At 50.4% G+C, this 14,869-nt stretch overlaps 1 long non-coding RNA gene across 2 annotated transcripts in view; it reads left to right on the top strand.

The window, feature by feature from the left end:
- Positions 1-8,751, top strand: part of LOC140389627 (uncharacterized) — a 34,790-nt gene extending 26,039 nt beyond the window's left edge. For both annotated transcript variants that reach the window (XR_011934433.1, XR_011934434.1), the window contains exons 2-3: positions 7,961-8,111; positions 8,540-8,751. This is a non-coding gene — a long non-coding RNA (uncharacterized lncRNA). The remainder of the gene's footprint in view (positions 1-7,960; positions 8,112-8,539) is intronic.
- Positions 8,752-14,869: the final 6,118 nt, after the last annotated feature.

Genomic DNA, 14,869 nt, shown 5'->3' with positions numbered 1-14,869 from the left:
TAAAGTTTAAACCCCCCCCCCAACTTAATAAACCCCGCCATATCGTTGATCCAGGATTCCACGCTTGGGGGCCTCGCATCCTTCCACTGAAGAAGAATCCTTCGCCGGGCTACCAGGGACGCAAAGGCCAGAATACCGGCCTCTTTCGCCTCCTGCACTCCCGGCTCCTCTGCCACCCCAAATATTGCGAGCCCCCAGCACAGTTTGACCCTGGATCCTACCACCCTCGACACCGTCCTCGCTATGCCCTTCCAAAATTCCTCCAGCGCTGGGCATGCCCAGAACATATGGGTGTGATTTGCTGGACTCCCTGAACACCTAACACACCTGTCCTCGCCCCCAAAGAACCTGCTCATCCTTGTCCCGGTCATGTGTGCCCTGTGCAGCACCTTAAACTGTATGAGGCTGAGCCTCACGCACGAAGAGGAAGAATTCACCCTCCCTAGGGCATCTGCCCATGTCCCTTCCTCAATCTCCTCTCCCAACTCCTCCCCCCACTTACCTTTCACCTCCACCACCGAGGTCTCCTCCTCCTCCTGCATCACCTGGTAAGATTCCAAGATCTTCCCCACTCCCACCCCCCCCCCCCCCGAGAGCACCCTGTCCTGTACTGTGTGTGGCAGCAGCCGCGGGAATTCCACCGCCTGGCAACTGCCCTTACCTGTAAATATCTGAAGGTGTTCCCTGGGGGGGAGCCCGTACTTCTCCTCCAGCTCACCCAGGCTTGCGAACTTCCCGTCCACAAACAGGTCCCCCAACCTTCGTATCCCTGCCATGTGCCACCCTGAAAACCCTCCATCTGTTCTCCCTGGGACAAACTGGTGGTTTCCCCGTGCCGCCTCAACTGCCCCCAGATTTTGAGGGCAGCCGCCACCACCGGGCTCGTGGTATACCTCCTTGGAGGGAACGGCAGTGGCGCCGTCGCTAGCGCCCCCAGACTCGTGCCCACACAAGACGCCGTCTCCAGCCTCTTCCATGCAGCCCCCTCCCCCTCCATCACCCACTTGCGCACCATTTGTCGCATTGGCGGCCCAGTAGTACCCACAGAGGTTGGGTAGCGCCAGCCTTCCCCTATCTCTACTCCGCTCCAGGAACACCCTCGGAGTCCCTCGCGCCCACACAAGCCACATTATACTCCTGTTGACCCGCCTAAAGAAGGGCTTCGGGATAAACATGGGGAGGCACTGGAACAGGAACAAAAACCTTGGGAGCACCGTCATTTTGACTGACTGCACCCTACCCACCAAGGACAGCGGCAACGCATCCCACCTCTTGAACTCCTCCTCCATTTGCTCCACCAGCCTTGTGAAATTAAGCCTATGCAGGGCCCCCCAGCTCCTGGCCACCTGGACCCCCAAATACCTGAAACTCCTCTCCGCCCTTTTTAGTGGGAACTCGCCAATTCCCCTCTCCTGGTCCCCTGGGTGAACCACGAACAGCTCGCTCTTCCCCATGTTGAGCTTGTACCCCGACAAATCCCCGAATTCCCTAAGGATCCTCATTACCTCCGGCATTCCCCCCACCGGGTCCGCCACATACAGCACCAAGTCGCCCGCATAGAGCGACACCCTATGCTCCTCCCCACCCCGCACCAACCCCCTCCAGCTCCTCTACTCCCTCAGTGCCATAGCCAGGGGTTCAATCGCCAGGGCGAAGAGCGGGGGGGACAGGGAACACCCCTGCCTCGTCCCTCGGTGCAACCGAAAGTACTCTGACTCCTCCTGTTTGTGGCCACACTTGCCATCGGGACCGCATACAACAGCCTAACCCACCTGACAAACCCCTCCCCAAACCTCTTCAGCACCTCCCACAAGTACCCCCACTCTACCCTATCGAAAGCTTTCTCAGCGTCCATCGCCACCACTATCTCCGCCTCTCCCTCCCTCGCCGGCATCATGATAACGTTCAAAAGCCTCCGCACATTCGCGTTCAACTGTCTCCCCTTCATAAACCCCGTCTGGTCTTCATGGATGATCTGCGGCACACAATCCTCAATCCTCGTGGCTAAGACCTTCGCCAGCACCTTGGCATCTACATTTAGCAACGAAATTGGTCTGTAAGACCCACACTGCAGGGGATCCTTGTCCCACTTCAGGATCAAGGAGATCAAGGAGTGCCCGGGACATCGTCGGGGGTAAAGCCCCCCCCCTCCCTTGCCTCATTGAAGGTCCTAACTAGCAACGGGCCCAACAGGTCCATATATTTTTTTATAGAATTCGACCGGGAAACCGTCCGTCCCCGGTGCCTTCCCCGCCTGCATGCTCCCTATCCCTTTCGCCAGCTCCTCCAGCCCAATCGGGGCCCCCAAACCCGCCACCAGTCCCTCCTCCACCTTTGGAAACCTCAATTGGTCCAGGAAGCGGCCCATCCCTCCCGCCTCCCGTGGGGGCTCGGACCGGTACAATTCCTCATAAAAGACCCTGAAGACTCCATTGATGCCAACCCCACTCCACACCACGCTCCCTCCCCTGTCCTTAACTCCCCCGATCTCCCTAGCTGCGTCCCGCTTCCGAAGCTGATGCGCCAGCATCCGGCTTGCCTTTTCCCCATACTCTTAAATCGCCCTCTGGGCCTTCCTCCATTGAACCTCCGCCTTCTTGGTGGTCACCAGGTCGAATTCGGCCTGGAGGCTGCGCCTCTTCCTCAACAATCCTTCCTCAGGCACCACCGCATACCTCCTGTCTACCCTCACCATCTCCCCCACCAGCCTCTCCCTCTCCCCCCGCTCCCTCCTCTCCTTGTGGGCCCTAATGGAGATCAGCTCTCCCCTAACCACCGCCTTCAGAGCCTCCCATACCATCCCCACTTGGACCTCCCCATTATCGTTGGCCTCCAGGTACCTCTCTATACTTCCTCGGACCCGCTCGCTCAACTCCTCGTCCGCCAACAGTCCCACCTCCAGGCGCCACAACGGGCGCTGGTCACTCTCCTCCCCAGCTCCAAGTCCACCCAATGCGGGGCGTGGTCCGAAATAGCTATCGTCGAATACTCTATCCTCTACTCTCGCTATCAGCGCCCTGCTCAAAATAAAAAAAGTCGATTTGGGAATAAGCCTTATGGACATGTGAGAAGAAGAATGAAAATTCCCTAGCCCCCGGCCTTGCAAATCTCCAAGGGTCCACCCCTCCCATCTGGTCCATAAAGCCCCTCCGCATTCTAGCTGCAGCCGGCTTCCTACCCGTCCTAGACCTGGAGCGATCCAGTGCCGGATCCAGCACCGTGTTAAAGTCTCCCCCCATTATCAGGCCTCCCACTTCCAAGTCTGGGATCCGACCCAACATGCGCTGCATAAAACCCGCATCGTCCCAATTCGGGGCATACACATTGACCAGTACCACCCTCTCTCCCTGCAGCTCACCACTTACCATTAGGTACCTACCGCCATTGTCTGCCACAATGCTCGATCCCTCGAACGACACCTTCTTTCCCACCAAGATCGCCACCCCTCTATTTTTGGCATCCAGCCCCGAATGAAACACCTGACCTACCCACCCTTTCCTCAATTGTACCTGGCCTGCCACCTTCAGGTGTGTCACCTGAAGCATAACCACATCCGCCTTCAGCCCCTTCAGGTGGGCGAACACGCGGGCCCGCTTGACCGGCCCATTCAGTCCCCTTACATTCCAGGTTATCAGCCGGATCAGGGGGCTACCCGCCCCGCTCCCCTGCCGGCTAGCCATAACCCCTCCTCGGACAGCCACACGCCCGCACCCCACGCCCGGCCCGTTCCCCACGGCGGCAGTCCCCCGTCTCGACCCCCCCCCCCACTAGCTCCAGCTCCCCCTTGACCATAGCAGCAGCAACTCTATACCCCCCACCGGCTAGGACCCATCCTAGCTGTTTTACTCCCCCCATTGCACTTCCGCAAGTCAGTTGACTCCTGCTGACTCCGGCCACTCCGCCTCTCCTTCGACTCCTCCCATTGTGTGACACACCCTCCTCTTCCGTTCCCCATCCACAGGCTCTCCCCCTCCCCCTTCCATCCTAAGCGCGGGAAACAACCCTCGCTTCCCCGCCCCCTCCAGTCTTCAGCGCGGGAAAAAGCCCGCGCTTTCCACCTACCCGGCCCCGCCACCTCTGACGTAGCTCCTTTTACTGGCCCAGTCCCCTCACCCCCGACTCGGGGCCCCCCCCTCCCCCGCGGGGCCCCATCTCACCACCGGCCATCCACACCTGTTCCATTTGCTTACCCCCCTCCAAGAGCCCCCCCCGACCAACCCAACCAAAACAGTGCCCAACCCGCCCAAACCACCCTCACCGACCAGAAAGAGAAAAACACAAAGAAAAAGAAACCAAGAGCAAAGGACCCCCCCTCAAAAAGTAACATATCAACCGCAGTCCCCAAATGCCCATCCCGACCCTCAATCTGTGTCCAACATCTCGGCCTGAAGAAAGGCCCACGTCTCCTCCGGAGACTCAAAATAATGGTGCCGGTCCTTGTAGGTGACCCACAGTCGCGCCAGCTGCAACATGCCAAACTTCACCCCCTTCCAGTGCAGCACCGCATTCGCTTGATTGTACCCGGCCCTCCTCTTCGCCACCTTCACACTCCAGTCCTGATATATCCGAACCTCCGCGTTCTCCCACCTGCTGCTCCTCTCCTTCTTGGCCCACCTGAGCACACACTCCCGATCAGCGAACCGATGAACCCGCACCAGCACCGCCCGCGGAGGCTCGTTAGCCTTGGGCCTCCTCGCCAGCACTCTATGGGCCCCTTCCAGCTCCAGGGGCCCCTGGAAGGACCCCACTCCCATCAGCGCGTTCAACAAGGTGACCACATAGGCCCCCACGTCCGGCCCCTCCAGCCCCTCCGGGAGGCCCAGAATCTGCAGATTCTTCCGCCTCGACCGATTTCCATCTCCTCGAACCGCTCCTGCCACTTCTTGTGGAGCGCCTCGTGCGCCTCCACCTTTACCGTCAGGCCTAAGATCTCGTCCTCGTTGTCGGAGATCTTTTGCCGGGCCTAGCGGATCGCCACCCTCTGGGCCGTCTGTGCCTCCAGCAGCTTATCAATAGAAGCCTTCATCTGCTCAAGCAGGTCCGCTGTAATCTCTCTGAAGCAGCGCTGGATACCCTCCTGTTGCTCCTGCGCCCACTGCATCCACGCTGCCTGGTCTCCGCCCGCCGCCATCTTGTTCTTCTTCCCTCGCACCTTCTTCGCGTCCACCACCACCTTTTTAATCGCCCCGATCCTGGTAAAAGCCATATACTATCGGGGAATTGTTGTAATCTCCTTCCCACACCGGGAAACGTCGAAAAAGTGCCATTGGGGGCCCTGAAAAGAGCCCCAAAGTCCGTTTTTGCGGGAGCCGCCAAATGTGCGACTGAGCTCCGCACAGCCGCAACCGGAAGTTCTCGATTCTTGGCTCTTATGCACGCATCCTCCCTCTCTTTTCCTTTGCTTCTAGCAGTGGGGGAGTGGGCAGCACGGTAGCACAGTGGTTAGGACAGTTGCTTCACAGATCCAGGGTCCCAGGTTCGATTCGCGGCTTGGGTCACTGTCTGTGCGGAGTCTGCACGTTCTCCCTGTGTCTGTGTGGGTTTCCTCCGGGTGCTCCGGTTTCCTCCCACAGTCCAAATATGTGCAGGTTAGGTGGATTAGCCATGCTAAATTGCCCTAAGTGTCCAAAAAAAGGTTGGATACATGGGGTTACTGAGTTATGGGGATAGGGTGGAGGTGTGGGCTTAGATAGGGTGCCCTTTCCAAGCGCCGGTGCAGACTCGATGGACCGAATGGCCTCCTGCACTGTAAAGTCTATGATAATTCTATGATATAATGATGTCACTGGGCTAGTAACCAAAAGGCCCTGGCTCATGGTCTGGGAACTTGGGTTCAAATCTCGCCATGTTAATAAATGAATTCTGGTCCAGATATGGAAATTATCAGTTTATTGTCATAAAAAGCCATCTGATTCACTAATGTCCTTTTGGGGAAGGAAATCTTATTACCCAGTCTGGTCTATCTGTGACTCCAGATCCATAGCAATAATTGGCTCACTCCTAACTGCCCCCTGAGAAGGCCTAGCAAACCATTCCATTTGAGGGCTATGAGGGATGGGCAACAATGTCTTGCCCACACCCCATGAAATAATAAATGAAACAAAATGAAACAGCTGCATCTTCAGCAGTTTGCATCCTACACATCTGGAATTGTCTTCCTAAATCTCTGAAGACCCGTTCATTTGGAATATTGAGACTGTATACCAGTTGTTTAACATTTTTGCTCCGTCTTCTTGCAGCCCCAGAATACATTGCACCTCGATTTTCAAAAGGGTAACCAGAATCCCTGCAGTCCAGAAGGAGACCATTCTGCCCATCGAGTCTGCACCAACCCTCTGAAAGAGCACCCTACCGAGGCCCAATCCCCCACCTGATCCCCATAATCCCACCTAGGGGAAATTTAGCCTTAGCCAATCCACCTTACCTACACATCTTTGGACTGAGGGGGGAAACCGGAGCACCCGGAGGAAACCCACGCAGACACAGGGAGAAAGTCACCCAAGATCAGAATCGAACCCGGGTCTCTGGTGCTCTGGGGCAGCAGTGCCAAACACTGTACCACCGTGCTGGAGGATTGATTATTAATTTTGCAAGTTGCCTGTCGGCCTGGTTCTATTAATCCTGTCCTATAGTTCATGTTCTGGTTATTTGAAAATGCAGTGGCATTTGTCACTTTATTACTAGCAAGGGGGTGATGGCACATGCTAAATTTTTTAAAAAGGTAAATGGTTGCATGACGTGTATGTAGAAGGCCGGCTCAAGTCTCTGCTTCAAGACCGTCAAAGCAATATCAATGAGATACCAGCTGGCCTTACTTTCTGTCCATAGTATACTTAATTCCTCAGTCACTTTGACAAACGTTCAAAAGAATTCTAATCGTCATATGATTAATTTGGTAAAATCAGGAGTTAGCCTGTGTTGGAGAGGGGCCACTCTGAAAAGATCTTGCTTTGTTTGATTATTAAAAACAATGGTTAGCTCCATATACTGGGCAGGATTTATTTAATCCATTAGATTCCTCCAACAATGGTTGGAAAACAAGTGGGAAAGCCAGTATCAACTCCACTGTCTATTTCAGTCCAAACGTTGGCTGGGTCAGGTCTCCCAATCGATCATGTCTTCAGTGGGGTGGAAATCCAGCCCTAATCAAGAGGTCAGCAGCACTCTTGTACCCAGCAATGCCACTGGGAACAATGGGCTCCGCCTGGGACACACTGAGCTTTCACCAGGGATCATCGCTGAATCCCTGGAGAGAGGCAAGTGGAGCGGGATGGGTTTTGTGGGGAGGGGATCACTGGTGCGGTAGGGGAGTTGGATGGAAGAGTAAAGGGTGGCTCTCAGCAAAAAACTTGAAATTGAAATATGGAAATTTTTTTTAATGATGCCGAAATTTGGCGTTCCACAATTAACAAAATTAGCTTTCCAAGGCCAATGTGGACGTTAAACCTCATTCAACAGAATGTAGGTAAAAGTTTTTGTCAGTTCGCTGATTGCTTGGGGAATTCATTCTGTGGAGACTTCAACAGTCTTTGGAGAAGCATAGCGGAACTGACAGCACCGTCTGGATATTGTACATGTGTGGACTTGCTGCCAGTTTTAGAGGAGTAACAGCAGCCAATGTTGACAGTCTTGCCATCACTACCACTGCAAAGTCAGGTTGAGTATGTTAGTGCATTGAGCTTTCAGTGTGAAGACCTGTGTCGTTAAATATCAGTTACAGTTAACAATTTTATTCAAAATCCAGCTGTTTGAGGGGAGGAAATAGACCAGTGATTGGGGCAGGGGGGTTGCCTCTTACAAAACTCAATGATTTTTTAAAATAATGTAAATTGAGGTGCAGTGCTAAAAGCATTTGTGACTTTGGATATCCAACTTCACGGTGAAGGTAAACATAGATTATGTTTGAAAGCCCTGTATGTATTTTTGTTGTTCACGGCATCACTCATTTCATAATTACCAGAAAGTATAGGACAGTCCATCTTACGGCTGGAAGCCTCCGGACATGGGTATAATCGAAGGTCAAGAAAGAGTTTGGGTGTCTGATGTCTAAACATTGTTAGTGGACCCGAAGAAGGTGCGAGTGAAGAAGAACAAACTAGAGACTTTAATTGGTGAGTGTGCTGCGAGGAAAGCGTGCTAAAGAACAATCATTGGAAGCAATGACTCTTATCTTTTGACCTTCATCCTTATTATTTTCACCCTTTTCCTCCACTTCTCTGTGTGTTTGCCTGTCTTGGGTATGTGGGTAGAGGGTGGGACAGTTAAAGGGGGTAGTAGGTTAGCTTGATGTTATCCACTTGCATTTACTGAATATTTTATCATTATTCTTGTTATAAACAAATAGTGATTGTGTTTCAACTTACAAACCTGGTGCCAAGGGCCAAAGAGTTTGGGAATTTTTATAAGAATTATTGGTTAATTCACTTGTGTTGTGACTCCAGGTCTGGAATTAATTGCACACTTGCCCAGGATGGCGTAACAATGCAGCCCTTCTTGTAAAGAATTATAACTCATGGAAAATATTAAATGTGTCTTTCAGCAATGAACAGCAGGCCAATTTGTTTGATACATTATGATGCTTCACTGGACTCGAAGTGTTAAAGTTTGCCATCTCTCAGCTCTCTTGGCAATTTGAAGACTAAACAATAAACACTGGGGAAATAACTGGAGAAAAATAATGCTTGTTGGCATTTGTGTCTTTTCTACGTATTGTTTTCATTTCCAGCCATGTCATTCTATTGAGATCTGTCAAAGAGCATAGTCGGTCAGTCAGTGATTAAAGTGCTGTTGGATAGTAATGCGTGAGCTAGTCTCTGAAATAAATATGCTACATGTCTGGAACACACACAGCCAAATTCTGTGAAAGATAGCTGTCATAATATACATCGATGTATACACTACGCCGCTATAACTTTGAACTTGTCAACACGCCAGGCAAAAAACTCATTGTTGCAGATGCCCTTTCCAGGTCTATCACCACACCGTGTGAACAAACTGAATTTGTCTGCCAAATCGATGCGCAGGTGTAATTGTGTGCCTCCAACCTTCTGGCCACTGATGAGAGGGTCATCCAAATTCGTGAGGAAACGGCCAAGGATCCTCTGTTACAGCGTGTGATGCAGCACCTCATGAATGGCTGGCAGAAGGGACAGTGTCCCCAGTTTTACAACGTCAAGGACGACCTGACTGTGGTGGACGGCATCCTCATGAAGCTCGATAGGATTGTGATTCCGCAGAGCATGCGAGCTATGGTGCTCGGCCAATTCCATGAGGGTCACCTGGGGGTCGAGAAATGTTGACGCAGAGCTCGAGAGGCAGTCTATTGGCCAGGCATCAGCCAGGACGTTGCCAACACGGTCCTCAACTGCCCCACATGTCAGAAATTTCAGCCAGCTCAACCCAAAGAAACTCTGCAGCAACATGAGATAGTGACCTCCCCATGGTCCAAAGTCGGTGTTGACCTTTTCCACGCCAAGGGGCGTGACTATGTCCTCCTGGTCGACTACTTCTCCAATTACCCTGAAGTGGTGAAACTGTCCGACCTCACGTCGAAGGCGGTGATTAAAGCATGCAAAGAAACGTTTGCCAGGCATGGGATACCGCTCACGGTGATGAGTGACAAGGGTCCCTGTTTTTACAGCCAGGAATGGTCTGATTTTGCCCGCCTATACAACTTTCGTCGCGTAACCTCCAGCCCCCACTACCCGCAGTCAAACAGGAAGGCCGAAAAAGGGGTCCATATCGTCAAGAGATTACTATGCAAGGCTGCAGACTCAGGCTCCGACTTCAACCTGGCGCTGCTGGCATACAGAGCATCCCCGCTGTCCACTGGGTTGTCTCCCGCACAGATGCTCATGAATCGCACTCTGCGAACCACGGTTCCAGCCATCCATGTTCCAGACCTTGACCACCTCACGGTCATACAAAAGATGCAGCAGTCTCGGGCCCAACAGAAATCGGCATACGACGCTCCTGCCACGGATCTCCCAGAGCTGGTCCCAACTGATCGTGTTCGTGTGCAGTGGGTAGCTGGTCCGCCACAGCTGTGGTGGCCAAGCAAGTGGCCCCGAGATCGTTCCTCGTCCGCATGGCTGATGGTTCCTTCCTACGTCGCAACAGACAGGCGCTGCGCAGAGTTCCACGCCCACCACCTAACCATGATGTCCCGCCTCACACAATGTTTCCTCTGGACGTGCCCTATCACAAGGCCACTGATCTACCAGCAATCCTGCCGACCTCTGTGAGCACCGCATTGGCGGCAGTCCCGCCTATCCAAGTGCAGGCAGCCTCTGATCCACCCTTGAGGGGGTCAAACAGAATTCGTCGCCCGCCGCAGAGACTAAGCTTATAGACTGAACTTTTGCACAACTGTGTTACCTTATCGTTTTGACCTCTGTAAATATCGTTGTTACCGTTTCATCCGCCCTATATCTGCACGAGCGACATCTTCCTGTGTACATAAGGTCATTTTAGCACATTCTGTATATAGTCACGCAGATATACACATCCACACGCACATGCATCTTAATATTTATTATCTCAACACACAATACAAAAAAAAGGGGGGGAGATGTCATAATATACATACTGGAGTGCAGACAGGCAGTGATTGACACACACTATGATCAGTAAGCACACAGAACAGAGCAGCCAATCATCAGACAGGACACGACCACTATAAAGCCAGGGGGCACCAGTTTTCCCGCTCTCTCGGGACCCAGCCTCTGAGACAGTCAGAGTTAGTGAGCTGGCCAGTGCAAACACCAGGTCATAGCTAGTAAGTCTGGTTAAGCTAGTATCAGGTCTCCAATCAAGTCAGCATAGGGTCAACCCACAGTTGAACATGTATAATAGTTTAGATGTTAAATAAAATTGTGTTGCATCTTATCAAGTGTTGGAGGTCTGTCTCTCGCTACACTGCATCAAATGTAGTCCACATCGACCCAGCCTACCCAACACATCAATAGCTGCTGGAAATGAATTTCAGTCTATATACACTGCCGAAACGTAGACGGTCTGAATGTGTAGAGAGGTTAAATGAAATATTGAGTTCAAAGCAGCCTCCGAGATACTGAAGAGAATAACCACTGGGAAATTGATATGTCTGCTCATCTGTGTGTGCGTGCAGAGGAATATGTTTTTTATCTGCACAATTGTTTGCCTTGCAAGACGGTTTGTTAGTGGATAGTGAAGTAATCAGTAATGCAGCTTCTTTACCGAATTCAGCCGTGATAAGTAGTAAGAAAAAATAAAACTCGTAACCTCAGCAGATATATAATAGCAGACTTTGCCACCTCCAAACTTGCAATATTCTTTTGGAACAAACTCGGCTTGCTCACTCTCAACTGAGACACCTTTGTTCCCTTAGGGGCTCGATATTAATCTATGGGCAGAATCCTTGCCCCCCATATGAGATAGGAGTGGCAATGGAGGTGAGTGGGCCTGCAATTTTGCCCCGTCGGTTGGTATATCAGCACCCTCCCACCGTGAGCTATATCTGAAGTGGAAGGCCTACCTGCACACAGACATCAGGTAGCCAATTAATTGAGGTTAATTTGTTGTCAATTATCAGAGGTTAACTGGAATTTCCTCCTTGGCCTGTGAGACCATGTGGCTTTAGAAGTTGCCTTCCGGCAGTAGACTGGGGACAAGCACTCAAGGCAGGCTTTGAGGCCCTCCATGCCTACCTGGCTGTAGTTGCAGGCTGCCCTCTGCAGAGGTGGCCCTGCAGCTGTGGCCATTTATAAAAACAAAATTCTAATGCAATGCAAGTTGCTGAGAGGTCACCTCCAGGTGGAGATGCCCTCTCTCTCCATTACCTGCAATGGTAGTCTGCAGCTCCTTCTGAGCCAGAGGACCTCCAGTCTATCGGTACTTGAGCTTTGAGAGTCTGATGGCCTTTCATCCTTTATTGGGCAGTGAGTGTACCCTCTGGCCACTAAATAGTCAATCAAGTGTAAAGCAGTTTGTTCAACTCACCTTAAGCAACCCTTATCTCTTGCTGACATCAGAACCCAAATCCTGCCCCATGATTCCAATTTGAGTTACTGCCTTCAGACTTCAAATTTCGAAATGTGGTTACTCGATAGAGAAGGAGCTGTGGACAAGACCATACATTGGGTTCCATTTATATTGCTAGCAAGTTTTGATTAAAGAAGAGAATGGAGTCAAATAAAATCCAACTATAATTGTTGAAAGTGATCCTATACTGAACATTGGACTTCATGTCAGCCAATGTGTATAAAACTGACTGTGGATATTGAGAGTTTTTAAAACTCAAATGATCCTGTCCTCCAAACTGGATGAGGGTAGTAAAATGCAATAAAGCCCAGAACCTAATTGCAACCGATCGGCCTGTCTTTTGGTTAAACAGATTGCATTACTTACACTATTTCTCCAATGCAGCCAGAGGGACTATGGGTGGCGAGACTCCGTCACCAGCCCTACTCCATTGAAATCTCATGCTCCAGCCCAGGTAGTGACCTGCTCTTGAAGGTCCGCCTTGAGTGTACTTTACGGAATCTGGCTGAAGATGATAAACACAAATTTCAGCCACAAATTTGAGTTCCTTATCGGTGTGTGTTCGTTTGAAGATGGAAGAGCCATTTTAATTTTCTCACCCACGTACACTGTGACCATTTTTTCCTTCACTTCCTACACTATATTTAAATGAAGTTCAATGAACGAATGAAGAACAGCACATCGTCTGTTGCCGTGGCAGCCTTCTGGTCTTGACTTCAAGTGCTTTCATTTTCCAGAGAGCTGATTCTGCTGTTGTCGTCAATAGATCCTCTAAATCCATCTTTGGTTTTCTTTCATAGTTCCATTAGCATGCCTTTCTGCCTTGCACCATCGCTCCTGCCAACCCCGGCACAGTTGTCCCTATTTGTTTTTCCCCTCCCCGGTTTCCCTGTTTCCGTACTTGCTTAGAACCTCCTCCATCTCTAACTTTCTTCAGCTCTGATCTGAAATGCAAACATTTTTTGTTTCTGTCCTCTCGGGTGCTGCCTGCAGTACTGAGTATTTCCAACCTTTTCTTTCCTCATTTCCGATTTCCAGCATCTGCAGTAATACAACACATGTTGTGTTTTGTCTGTGGAACCCGTGTGGTAACTTGGAGACCCTGTTAATCTTGTTACTAACTGGCAGTGGCAAGGTCAGAATAGCTCCTGTGCTAATTGTTAATAATACAACATCTCTACAGTCATCATCCTTCAAGGCTTTTCAGTTTCGGAAGATAATGCAAGATTGAGTTGTTCCATTTCTGGCCTTTTTTTCTAGTCAAAGCTGAACTTTGAATTAAAGAGTGTGTTTATTAGTTCAGTAAAACATAAGTAAACTGGAGCATAAGAACTTACTGAAAAAGCACATGATCACGGACATAGTCACTGTGAAACCCAAGCTGAAGACCATGGTGCAGGACAGCATTTTAGGTGAAAGGCTAGGAGGGAAGATTAAATAAATCCAGATTGGTAGGTGCTGCAACATTTGGGTTTTAAGAGACTTCAGATTGTTTGGTACGAAGGAATCTGATTAATCACCAAGAAATTTCTGTTGAATAAAAAATAACTGACAGAATATGAATCTGGTATTGTAGGGTATTCACAATTCCATAAATCATCTTTTTACATTGAGTTTTTAAAAATTATTATTAATTTACGGATTGTCGCTGGTTATTGCCCATCCATAGTTGCCCTTCAGAAGGTGGCGGTGAGTTGCTTTCTTGAACCGCTGCAGTCCAAGCTTTACGAGGAGCCTTCGATCATCCATCAGAGTAGACTTGACCAGAAAAGCCACTGCTGATGATGCTCTACTGCAGTACTGATAGAGCACTTGCACTGTTGGGGGTCCTGTCTTTAGGTTAGAATCATAGAATCTCTACAGTGCAGAAGGAGGTCATTTCGCCCATTGAGTCTGCACCGATGCTCCAAAAGAATACTCTACCTAGGCCCAATCCCGCGCCCTATCCTGTCATCTAACTCTGAACACAAAGGCAATTTATCATGGCCAATTCACCAAACCTGCACATCTTTGGACTGTGGGAGGTAACCGGTGCACCTGGAGGAAGCCTACGCAGACTTGGGGAGAACGTGCAAACTCCACAAGGTCAGTTACCTGGGAACCTGGGTCGCTTATGCTGTGAGGCAGCAGTGCTAACCACTATGCCACCGTGCCGTTCCAGATTGTGCTGTTAAACTGCAAAGGTATTTGTACGTGGGTAGATATAAAAGATCCGATGGCATTATTTCAGAGAAGAGCAGAGGAATTATTCCCAGTGTCTTGGCCATAACACTTGATCTGTATTTGCTGATGTTGATTGTCCAGTCATGATCATATCGCTGTTTGTGGGAGCTTGCTGTGCAAAAATAAGCTGCTGATTTCCCAACAGTCGCTACAGTTCAAAAGTACTTTATTGGCTGTAAGAAAACTTGTGGGAGTGAAAGTAATGCTATATAATGTTTTCCCACGGATTGGTGTTTATGAAATGATGATTAACGTGGGCAGCACAATGGTTAGCACTGCTGGTTCACAGCGTCACGGACCTGGGTTCGAATCCTGCCTTGGGTGACCTACTGTGTGGAGTTTGCATGTTCTCCTCGTATCTGCATGGGTTTCCTATGGGTGCTCCGGTTTCCCTCCACAGTCCATTGATGGGCAAGTTAGGTGCATTGGCCATGATCAATGTACGGGGTTAGGGTGGGGAGTGGGCATTGGTAGGGTTCTCTTTTGGAGGGTTAATGCAGAATCTGTGGGCTGAATGGCCTCCTTCTGCACTGTAGGGATTTTAACGTTATGACGGATTACATATTCAGTATTTTGTATTAAACTGTTTTTAAAAGTTGCTATGAAGGGTTTGAGAACCTTAATG

The sequence above is a fragment of the Scyliorhinus torazame genome, chromosome 14 (genome assembly GCF_047496885.1).
Source record: "Scyliorhinus torazame isolate Kashiwa2021f chromosome 14, sScyTor2.1, whole genome shotgun sequence".
Classification (NCBI taxonomy): domain Eukaryota; kingdom Metazoa; phylum Chordata; class Chondrichthyes; order Carcharhiniformes; family Scyliorhinidae; genus Scyliorhinus; species Scyliorhinus torazame.
The sequence above is the reverse complement of the archived record's forward strand: the minus strand, read 5'-3'. Positions and strand labels throughout refer to the sequence as shown.